A 12,410-nucleotide genomic window follows, 5' to 3' on the forward strand; every position below is an offset into this window, starting at 1 on the left:
ACTGGAGCTGATTCCATACACAGGGAATTTACTATGTTTTCCTCAGAGCCAATTTTGAGGAAATCCACTTGTACAGCGTTTATACTTGCTAGAATTTGTGCTACCCAAATTCCCCCTATTAATAGGATCGTTCCTAAGAAACTAATTATCCCTAAACACATGCCACGTCCTTGTTCTTGACGATGCATTCCTTGAAGCCTCTGTCCCCATCTCCAGACCTTGTCATGCAGTAGGGTAGAAAGAGGACACGGCAGTATTTGCTTATTGCTTCTAGTATTTTTCTTGTGGAGTCTTTAGGGTTTTCTATATAGAGAATCATGTCATCCGCAAATAGTGACAATTTGACTTCTTTGCTTCCTATTTGGATGTCTTTTTTATCTTTCTCTGGTATGATTGTACTCACTGGGACCTCCAATGTTATATTGAATAACAGGGGCAATAGTGGACAGCCTTGCCTTGTTCCTGATCTTGGAGGGAAAGTTTTTAGTTTTTCACCATTAAGATTAATGTTGGCTGAGGGTTTGTCATATATGGCCTTTATAATGTAAAGGTACTTTCATTCTATACTAATTTTGTTAAGTGTTTTGATCATAAATGGATGCTGTATCTTGTCGAAAACTTTTTCTGCATTTATTGACATGATCATATGATTCTTACTTTTTAATTTGCTTATGTTGTGTGTCACATGAATCAATTTGCATATGTTGAACCATCCCTGCGCCTCTGGGATGAAGCCCACTTGATCATGATATACAATCTCTTTAATAAGTTACTGTATTCGGTTCGCGAGTATCTTACTTAGGATTTTTACATCTGTGTTCATGAGAGACATTAGTCTGTATTTTTCTTTTTTCGTGTTATCTTTACCAGGTTTTGGTATCAGGTTAATTTTGGTCTCATAAAATGAGTTAAGAAGTATTGCCTCCTTTTCGATTTTTTTGAAAGGGTTTGAGGAGAATAGGTATTAAATCTACTTTGAATGTTTGGTCGTATTCACTGGTGAAGCCATCTGGACATAGACTTTTACTTTTTGGTAGGTTTTTGATGATTGTTTCAATTTCCATAGTGCTGATCGGTCTATTTACATTTTCCAGGTCTTCTTGATTCAGTCTAGGAAGGCTGTATTTTTCTAAGTACTGGCCCATTTCTTCTAGGTTATTAAATTTGGTATTATATACGATTTCATAGTATTCTTGTATGCTCCTTTGTATTTCTGCGATATCAGTCATAATTTCCCATCTTTCATCCCTGATTTTGTTTATTTGTGTCCTTTCTCTTTTTTCCTTAGTGGGTCTACCCAGGGGTGTCAATTTTATTAAGCTTCTCAAAGAACCAGCTCTTTGTTGCATTTATTTTTTCTATTGTTTGTTTTTTGTTTTCAATTTCATTTATTTCTGACCTAATTTTGATGATTTCTTTACTTCTGCTGACTTTAGGCCTCATTTGTTCTTCCTTTTTTAGTTTTTTAAGATGAAGCGTTAGCTTGTTCATTTAGGCTCATTCTTGCTTTTGGAAATAGGCCTGTAATGATTTCGACTTTCCTCTTATTACTGCTTTTGCTGAGTCAGAAGTTTTGAATTTTTTCCGTTGTTTTTTTTTGTTTTGTTTTGTTTTGTTTTGTTTTCAACTTCATTTATTTCTGCTCTAATTTTGATGATTTCTTTCCTTCTGCTGATTTTAGGCTTCATTTGCTCTTCCTTTTCTAGTTTTTTAAGATGAAGCATTAGGTTATTTATTTGGACTCGTACTTGTGTTTGGAGGTAGGCCTGTAATGATATGAACTTTCCTCTTATGACCACATTTGCCATGTCCCAAAAGTTTTGATTGTTGTACTGTCATTATCATTCGTTTCTATGTATCTCTTGATCTCTGTTTTTACTTCTTCTCTGACCCAGTTATTCTTCAGTAGCATATTCTTTAATCTCCATGTATTTGTGTTTCTTTCTGATTTCTTTCTGCAGTTGATCTCTAGTTTCTAAGCATTATGATCAGAGAATATGACTGGCATGATTTCAACCCTATTATATTTGTTGAGACTATCTCTGTGCCCCAGTATGTGGTTGATTCTTGAGAATGTTCCATGTGCACTAGAGAAGAATGTATAAGCGGCCGTTTTGGGATGGAAAGCTCTGTAAAAATCAACCATGTCCACTTGGTCTAATGTATCATTTAAGGATGTTATTTCCTTATTGATTTTCTGTTTGGATGATATGTCCATATCTGACAGTGGCGTATTTAGGACCCCAACTACGATAGTGTTTTGGTCTGTTTCTCCCTTTATTTCTGTTACTAATTACTTTACGTATTTTGGGGCTCCCTGATTGGAAGCATAGATTTTAATAAGTGTTATGTCTTTTTGGTGCATGATTCCCTTTATCATTATGAAGTGTCCTACAGTATCTTTCTTTCACATTTTTATTTTGAAGTCTATTTTGTCTGATATTAGTACCGCTATTCCCACTGTTCTCTGAATGCTATTTGCTTGAAATATTATTTTCCACTCTCACTTTGAGTCTATATTTGTCTTTGGAACTGAGATGTGTCTCCTGGAGGCAGGAAAGGGTTGGGTTTCGTTTATTTCTCTTTCATATCTATAGGAGCTCTTAGCTGGATATATGATTCTTGACTAGTAGTTCCTTTCATTTAATAGTTTGAATATTTGAGTTCACACCTTTCTGGGTTGTAACTTCTGTGCTGAGAATTCTGACGATAATCTAATGGGTTTTCCTTTATAAGTTACCGTTTTCTTCTCCCTGGCTGCCCTGAAAATTCTATCTTTGTTGTTGATTTTTGATAATTTTAATACAATGTGTCTTCGTGAAAACCTTTTTGGGTTTAGATAATTGGGTGTTCTGTTGACTTCTTGAATTCCAAGCTCTGGCTCATTCCTTAGATTTGAGAAATTCTCGTCCACAATTTGTCTGAAAATGCTTTCTAGTCCCTGCTCCTTTTCCTCGCCTTTGATAATGCCCATTATTCGTATGTTTCCTCTGCTGATGGTATCAGCTAGTTCCTGAATTTCTGTTTCATTATTTGTCATTCTTCCGTTTCTCTCTTCTTTCTGATATATTTCTAGATTTTTGTCTTCAATATAACTGATCCTTTCCTCTATTTCGTCAACTCTATTTCCCAAGCTTCTATTTCATTTTTCAACTCTTGCAGCATGTTCTTCATCTCCAGAAGTTCTATTTGGTTCTTTTTGAGGGTTTCAATCTTCTTGCTCTGCTCATCTAGGTGTTTTTAAAATTCCTGAAATTGTTGATATGACACGTTTCAGAACTCACTGAGTTTTTTCAAAAGTATCGTCCTGAATTGTGTCATTTATGTTGCATATTTCTATATCTATAGTCTTATATTCTGGAGTTTTTTCTCTTTCCTTCTGTGATGCCTCGTCACCTTAGTTGTTCATGGTGTTTAATGGACTATTTCTCTGCCTAAGCATTAATGGAAATGTATTCTTTTTTTTTTCCAGAAAGATTTATTAGAAAAAAGTCTCTCTTTATAAAAAAATGTCTGCAAAGAAGGGGCTTTTCTTTTGATTTCAAGTAGGTAGCGTCTAAGCCTCTTGGATCCCTGCTTTATATAACACCTTAAAATGCCTTTTACTTTCTGATAGATATTTAATCACACTCACTTCCCTCAGTTTCAGTCCCTGTCAGTGTTAGTGACAGTTTCGGTAGTGTTTGCTCGGATTCCCCTAGGGCTCCACCGTGTTCAGTCTCAGAGGGTATCGGGGGAGGAGCCCTCTGAGTTGGGGGTTGGGGGCTGCAGTCAGCCTTGGTTTTGCAACTGCACCTGGCAAAAATCAACTTTAGTGTTTCTGCCGTCCCACTTCTGTGGCTTCTGCCCTGATGACTGGGCCCTGCCACTGGGTGGTGCGGGGAGCTCACAGCTTTTCCAGCCAGGGCTGTTCAGGGAACTCATCGCACCTTCTGCCCTCTGCCTCCTCCTACAGGGAGCTCCAGCAGCTGTGAGAGGCAGCTTCTTTATTTCTCCCAGTCCACCGTTCAACACCCGGGATTCTGACCTGTGGTAGCTCTGATGCGCAGATCCTACGTTCAGATGTGCTGGTGTGGAGTTTGGGTGTTCTTTGTTGAGTTTTAAATGTTCAGCTTATTGTTGTTTCAAGGGGAGAGATCTTGGAATGTGTCTCACTCTGCCATGTTTCCAAAGTCTCCCCTTTTAGCTTCTGGTGGCTTCCCCAGCATTCCTGGGATTGTGACCTCATCACTTCAATCTCCGCATTCATCTTCACATAGTCTTCTCCTCTGTGTGTCTGTCAAATCTTCCTCTGCTTCACTCTTATAAGGACACTTGTCTTTGGAATTAAGGTCCACCCTGATAATCCAGGATAAGGTCCTCCTCCCCAAATTCTTAACTTAATCACACTTTTCCCATATATGATAGTATTCAGTCATTTGCCACATAAGGTAATAATCACAGATTCCAGGTATTAAGAAGTAGAAATATATTGGGGAGGGGGGCGGAGGGCTACCATTCAGCTCACTGCAGTGGCATTGGCTAAATTGCTTGTTATTCTCTGAACCACAGGATGTAAGATTTGCTCTCCTTTATGGGCCTTTTGTAAGGCAAGAAATTAAGAGGGCTGAGAGGAGAAAAAAGAAATCCAGAATTCCTCTAAAGTACTTAATGTTTCAGTTCTCGAGTCAGAGCACTCCTCTCTTTTTTTTCTTTCTTAGATTAAATTATCTACTGATCTTTTTTTTCTTAGAGGACAAACCATTGGGCAAAAATGTGTGATATTAGAGTCAATCCCAATAAAAAGTCTACTCCCAAAGCTTTAAACAAAATATCTGTAAAGATCATGATTGAGCCTATTTTCAATGAAGACCATGAATGTTATATTTAATTACAAAAAAAAGATGAACATAATTTTTATAAGGAAAAAATCTTAAGATATATAATAATAGAGACATTACATACATTCTACACCATGAATATACCAAACATACAGGAAAACACATATATATTGAGCAACTATTAAGAATACCAACTAAATAGATTCAAGTCTGGAGCAAGTATACACAAATTTATGTTTTAATTAAACTCTGATGTACATCCTCAATTAAAAAACATTGGCCTTGAAGATGCTAAATTCAAATTAAGAAATAAAGTTTTGGTCAAGTAAACATTTTAAATAATAATTGAAATTATGACTGATAACCGTATACTGCTGTTGCCTAATATTCCCAGGCAAAACACCACCAAGACTGATAAATAGAAACATCATGGAAACTGAAGGCATTGAGAAATCTCTAGGTACTTGCCATACAGCATATATTTTCTGAAATTTTTATATTAATAACATTTTGCCCATATGAATTTAACCTGAGGAAGGCTGAGTATCCTTTCTGATTGGACAGCTTTTCCATGCAACTCATCATCAATAGTAACATTGAACAAACATAATAGTTTCTAGTACCTCTCTTTTTATAAGGTGAAAGAAAAAATCTGATTGTCTCAGGGTCCTCTGGAAAATCTCAAAGATAGCTTTAGGTGCCAAAGATATCCTGAAAGTTAATCTATTTCATCTTACATTTAGGATTCAATCTTAAGAAGGACAAATAATCAAAAGTTGTCAGGATATGTGAACACTTAAAATAAAGCAGTTGGTGATAAGAAACAATATTTCCCTATTTGTAGAAAGTAACAATAAAACATTTAAAAATAAAAATATAAAGTAACATGATTATCAAGAACCTTAGCTCTTTCATAAGTAAGGAAGCTTTGTTTCCTTAAATAATCAAGAACATAATAAAGTCAACATAAAGCACAGAAAATTATTCTGATAAAACATAGAATCTTTTTTATCTAGGCAGATTACTCAGAATAACCCTTCATATTGTAGGTGAAGGAGATAAACAGCAAACCACTGAGTGTCTTATACTGTGCTAGGCTCTGGAAACGGGAATTTAATGTGACAATCTAGCTAAATAAACAGATATGGAAAAGGCAGGGTCAGAGATTGCTAGTTGACTATCACATACCCTTTCTCTCTATTCTTTCTAAGTAACAAAACCTGACTTTGTTGCGGGGGAAGCCATGTACCCAAATGAAAATATGTAACTTCCCAGTCTTTCTTTCAGATAAGGGCACCCATGTGACTAAATATAGGGCAATGGTATGTGTGGTAGTTGTAAGTGGGGCTTCCTAGAAAGCTTCATAATTTTTTCTGTGTGTTTGTGTGTGTGTGCGCGCACATGTATGCGCTGGAGTAAGGGAGCAGGAGTGGTAATGCCTACGAGGCTGCTAAGCTGGGGGGCCCTTTTGTGTTACTTTTTTACTCATCCTTGCCCAAGATATGGGTGTGATAGCTGGAGCTACAGCAATTATAATGTTATACAGAGGAAAACTTGAGCTAGGAAGGCACAGCTTGATCTTGGAATACATAGCAAAAGGATGAAAGGAGTCACCATAACAATATTGAATTGCTTACCTTTGGATTTCTTTTATGTGATAGAAAATAATGAGTTCTTAATGACAGCCAAACACTATTGCTAACTGATGCAACATATAATTATAATACAGTGAGATACAAGGTCTAAAAGACTTATGAGTACACATTTAAGGAGAGGATGAGCTCTACCTGGGAGAAAAAAAATTGAGGAGGGACTCACAAAGGGAGTGACATTTGATCTGAGCTTTTAGAATACAAGTAGCTGTCTACTAGGCTGGGTAAGATGAGCATTTTAGATGAAACAGTGTAATACTGAAATTCTATATAATTTCTGTGGTAAAACGTGAATTTGAAAGATAGATGATGGACTTAGAAAACATTTTTGATTAGAAGTGAATGATGTAACATTAATCATAAGCAATCATGGAAACCTTTAAAGGTTGATGGCCAAAAATATTTTGGGAAATATAGACTAAGGGGACTATTATAAAAAATTTACATATTTGACCTCACATACTTTTCTTCTTATTTCTGAAAAGAAAACAAGATATATTGTCCCCGTGTATAATTCTATCCATCCTAATGTTTAAGTACTTAAAGACTTTAAATGAATGGGTAATTCACCTTTTTTCAATTGCTCTTTCCAAGCCTTCATTTAACTATTGTTACAGATAAGTTAGGAAAGTCCTATTTCCTCTTCAGTATACATGTGTGTTAAGCAAGTAAGTACAGTATTCTTTCCTACGCTATATTGAAAGTCTTGTACACAACTAAAATACTGCACAAGACCTATAAATATTGTGATTTATTTAAAAAAGGGCTTTCTTTTCAGAAACAACCAACATTTATCACATCAGTAGAAAATTTTAATTAATGATATTTTCTTCTTATGAAATAGAGAATCTTTATTTCAGTTACATTGGGAAAATCAAAAGCAATCAATTAAAAGACCCTCCATAATATGAATATTTTTGGAGGGAAGAGATAATCAAATCAATATGTTTTGCTAAATAACAAACTTTAAATATAATATGTAAATAAATATATGTAAATAAATAAAAGTAATAATTAAGAAATTAATTATGAGAGGCCATACCAAAAGGAATGTATTCAAATATACTCAGAAATAGGTTTTCAGATACGTTTGGGTTCTATGTTTGGGGAGTAAAAGAAGTAGGATAGGGCGGGGGGGGGGGAAACTAAGCTAGTTGGAGACCACTTTAGCCTGACTCAATAAGGAGTGCCAGAGTAGAATTTGCAGCAAGTAGAATTGGTCTACCTGAGGCAATGTGGCTGGCATTATGAACCCTAGTCATCTGTCGTTGACTGCAGGTTGCAGGGGTATGTGGGGAGTGGGTGTGCTATAGAGTACCAAAGCTCTTGCTCTGCAGAGCGCAATTCTCCAAAGAGGGCAGATGTATTTAGCAGCTAGCAACACAGCTTCCGGAGGGTGAGTCTATCTGTCTTGTAAAAAGAGCCCGAACTGGTCACCAGCAGTGTGTATGCACATTACAGTATAGAAGCACTGCTATATGTATGTTAGGACCCCAGATCAGCACTTAAGAAACATAACTGAAACATACTACAGAAAGGCTAAGAACTTGAACACCTAAACTGTGTGTGATGTTTTTTTTTTTCTAAAAATATGTCATGAAAACAACTAGGGATGTTGGGAACACACCTCCCTTTATAATATTCAGTTTAGGAATATCCTCTCCCCTCACCTACTCTCTTTGCTAAGCAATAGCAGCAATGGTGGCTTCTATGATTTTTGCCTAGCAATGAAAGAACCAGGTTGGTTAGGAGAATTTAAGGTAGATGAGGTCTCTGGAATGGGGATATGGAGTTTAGGGTAAAAGAAGCTGTAAGGGCAGGGTCTCCTGTTTGTGTCTGAGATCTACACCCCAACCTCTCCTTCTTTGTTTATTTCTACTGGCTCTAGATCCACCCACATCTGCTTGTTTTTCCTCAGTCCACACTTTTGCACCAGGATTTTTATTTTTCCAGGCCTCTGGAACTGGACTTTTTGCAGCTTTACCACTATGCTGACAATTTCTAATAGTTTGACAGCTAGAAATATAGGGAAAACTAAGTGAAAAGCCCTCTTATGTTATCTCTCTCCTTTTTCTTTTTAAACTCATCCACTTTAAGTAAAACCTAGCCCAAACATGTGTGCTATTGTTGGGAATGGGGTGGGGAGACAAGAAGTTGATTCTTCTACAATTCAAGCCCAGAGGTGTGCAGAGTAATGGGTTCTGACGTGCCAAGAGAGAGTGAAAAAGGTCAGGAAGTTACAAAAGTGGTACAGGGGTGGGTACAGGCAGTGCTTGGTTTACCTTCAGCAAACTTGGGTATTTACCTTCTCCTCCTTTCCAGTCCCTTTACAATCACCAGCCCTTCTGAAAACACCATTGTGGACTGCCTGATGATAAGTTGGGAAGTAGCAATAGATGAGTTTGCAGCAAGCATGACAAGACCCTGGGTACTGTAGGCTCTGAGGGAAAGGAGAGAATGCCTTTTTTGCTTTACTCTGGAAAAGAGGAGATTTCCCTGTGCTCTTTGGCTGAGGTAGAAATACCTGATTCTATGGACTGCTAATATGGAAAATAGTACCAGTTTGGCTGAAGTAAGGATAGTATATTGAAAAGTCTATGGTGCTTTCCTAAAACAAGTAAAATCTTTGATAATATCCAAGCTTTGAAGAATGATGGGATGAGGTGTGGATCCTGCATCTTAGGCAGTATAGGCAGTAATGGGGCCTGTGTAGCACATTGGGGCACAATAAATGAGCTGGTTATTACAATTGCTATTTTAGTCATCACTTTTGCTGCCAGCCTTGCAGGGAGAAAGACCCTTGCTTTATTGCCTGCTGCCCTTCTGGCTCTGAAGAGAACCTAACCTTCCTGACTTGCATGGTTAATGAGGCAACACTTGGGGGAAAAGAGCACTAGAAAAGAATTTATGGCTGTTTTCTCGGTAATATTTGAGAAGGACCACAATATGTGAGTTTAAGTCTTGGCTCTATTCGTTACTAGCTCTGTGACCATGGGCAAGTTATTGCGTTATCTGCTGTCTCACTGACCTGAATTTTCTTAGCTGCTATAGAAAAACAAAGAGGAGGGGAGGGAAGGACAATACTTGTAACTACCACCCATAATTATGAAGATTAAACAACAACAAAAAAGGGGTTTAGAGCGCTTAACACCGAACCTGGTCCATAGGTGTTCATATGTTAACCATTATTATCATTTATTATTTATTAACTAGAAGGTCTTAGCAGAGAAGACAGCTCCATCAAAGCAATAATTATAATTTCTATTTCAAAATACTGCTTAACTCTGTGCCAGGCAATGTTCTAGGTGTTGCTCACATGTAAACCTTTAAAAGCACACTGCATTTCAGGGAAAGGCCACAGATTGAGCTGCCAGCTTCCTGCACTATGTTCCTATCGGCTAAACTGACCCTTATAAAGGAGCTCCTGGAATTTTACTTTAACCAATAGAATTGAGACCTGCACCATCCAATTGGAACTTCACAGTTATATCCTAATTTGAACCTATACTGATCAATGGGAGTAGCTCCATAATAACTGATCAAAACATGCAAAGCTGACCAAGCAGACTGCAGTTTTTGGTTCCTCATTTGCATATAATGGACTGGTCAAGATCCAGGTTGGGAATTTTCTCTATAAAAGGCAGGCTCCCCTTTGTCCCCATGGGGTGTACTTTTGGTTTCCACCAGAGGCTTCGTTTCCCCAGTTTGTAAACCGTTCTCTTGAATAAGGTTTCTCCTCTTTCCACACCCATGATTTGTGGCTTTCGTTGACATTAGATTGGTGGCAGTGAACTTTTGTTGACAGCAGATACTATTCTACAGATGAGGAAGCCAAGGAATAGGGTACTTAAATCACTTGTCCAAGATTCCACAGTTGGATAGTAGTAGAGATTCAAACCCAGAAATTCAGGGTTTGAATCCAGACTGTGCTCTTAACCATTGAGGTATGCAGGTAAGTAGTCAGACAAAAATGAAAAAGAGATGGGAATGAAAAGTAGAAAGGGCACAGGTGCAAGGTGAACAGCCATAAATTGCAAATTTCGAGTTTGGTTTGATCTGGAAATTTAAAGGTAGCATTATGAACTGTTCATGTTGCTAACTTAATAGTTAAGCTCCTATTTAAAAATGTTAAGCTTACGAGTCAATTTACAAGCCAGTTGAGACAAGGTTCAATAGATAGCTATACGGCTAAGAGGACAGGCCTGTTCTTTTATGTCTTTTAACAGATAAGAGACCTGGATCTCCGAACTGAGCAACCTTAGTGCAAGAGGAGTGGATGGATCTCTGAATGTGGACGTGTAGGGGTTAATACCAAAGTGGTAAGTGGAGAGAGCAGAGGCAAAGAGGATAGTGGGAGCTCTGTTGTACAGTAGCCCCCTTGGGCGCCTGGGAAATATTCAGTGCACTTCTCTATTATGACCGACCTTAAGTGAGGGCAGCCGGCAGGCTGAAGTCTGACTACTGCTGCCCAGGTGCTCTCTGAAACCATAAAGCAGGGGCCATCGGCCAAGCAAATGAGTCAGAGATTTGTAGCACCTCTTTTTGGTTAAACGCATAGGCATGACCTGCCTCCAGCCACGCAGGGAGAGGGAACAGGAGTAGGAAGGCATAAGGAGTAGGGGGAACTGACAGACTGATGGACCCTGCAGCCAGAGTTGATGAAGTTGATGATGGAAGGAGGCGAGTAACTATGTTGTGTAGATGTTGTCAATAAAGGTGTGTGAATTTTCTGGTTATTTGGGGGTGGGGGAGGCAGTGAACAGATGAAAGAGAGAAAATCAGCAGAGTGAAAACATGTTGTCAGCTGGGCACCAGCACATACAAATAGTACCCATACAGATGGTTTTACTGGAATGATTTAATTGGGCCCCTGTTTTCAGATTCTACTTTTGATGGGTTGATTGATTCCCTTCAAATTACCAAGTACCTGCTCTGTGCTGCGTACTGCAATAGAAGCTGTAGATGAGGAAAGAAATTAGACAGCTTTATGCTCAACATTTACAGCCTGTCAGTTACTACATGCATTGGAGAAAGGCGACTATAATACAAGGAGATATAGATACATCAAGTGTTTTGAAAACCTAATGGGGGCCACCAAACTCACCTGAAAGTGCGATCTTGGACAGTCTTCGATATGGTGATTTAATATATATTGTAAAGATAAAATAAGAGTAAAAATATGTGCAATTTTCTCCAAGACACATTCCTTCCCTGTTTAGCTCATGTGTAGTTACCTGGAGAACTGAGTGACACTGAGTAGAATTGAGGCCCAAACTAGTTTATTCCTGGTGAGAGCATTTGTTCACCCTAATGACACTTCCAGGACCCTGCTGGAGAGTCAGTTTTACCTGAGCAAGGCCTTTCCTTGCACATGGAACTGCAAGCTCTGGGTAGGACTACAGTGCAAGGCTCTTTAGCCTAAGCGTTTCAAACACTTTTGTGCCAGTTCTTTCATTTTCCAGCAAACTCAGTTCACAGTAGGGAATTGTGTATCCACTTGGAATCCTAAGCAATAGTTTCAAACTTCTGAATCTTCAAACCTGCTGCCTGGTATACCAGAGAAACAACAGTATAGCAGACAATCTAAGTCAGTGGTTCTCAAACATTCCTGTGCATCAGAATCAGCTGGAAGACTTGTTAAAAAAAAAAAAAAAAAACAGATTGCTGGGCCCCACCCATAGAGATGCTAATTCATTGAGTCCGGAGTAGACCTCCAAATTTACATTTCTAACAAGTTCCCAGGAGATGCTCTTGCTGCTAGTTCCGGTACCACACTTGGAGAACTACTGATCTAAACAGAACTGACGTTAGAAAGCCAGAAATGACATCTCAAAGGAAGACTAGGCACACTCCTAAAGGTTAGACATGCCTGAATTAAGTCACAGTAGATATGAAATCAAATGGCCATTTTTGTTGTTTGTATGTTTTGAGTGGAGGA

The sequence above is a fragment of the Pteropus alecto genome, unplaced genomic scaffold, assembly GCF_000325575.1.
Source record: "Pteropus alecto unplaced genomic scaffold, ASM32557v1 scaffold93, whole genome shotgun sequence".
In the NCBI taxonomy this organism is placed as follows: Eukaryota; Metazoa; Chordata; class Mammalia; order Chiroptera; family Pteropodidae; genus Pteropus; species Pteropus alecto.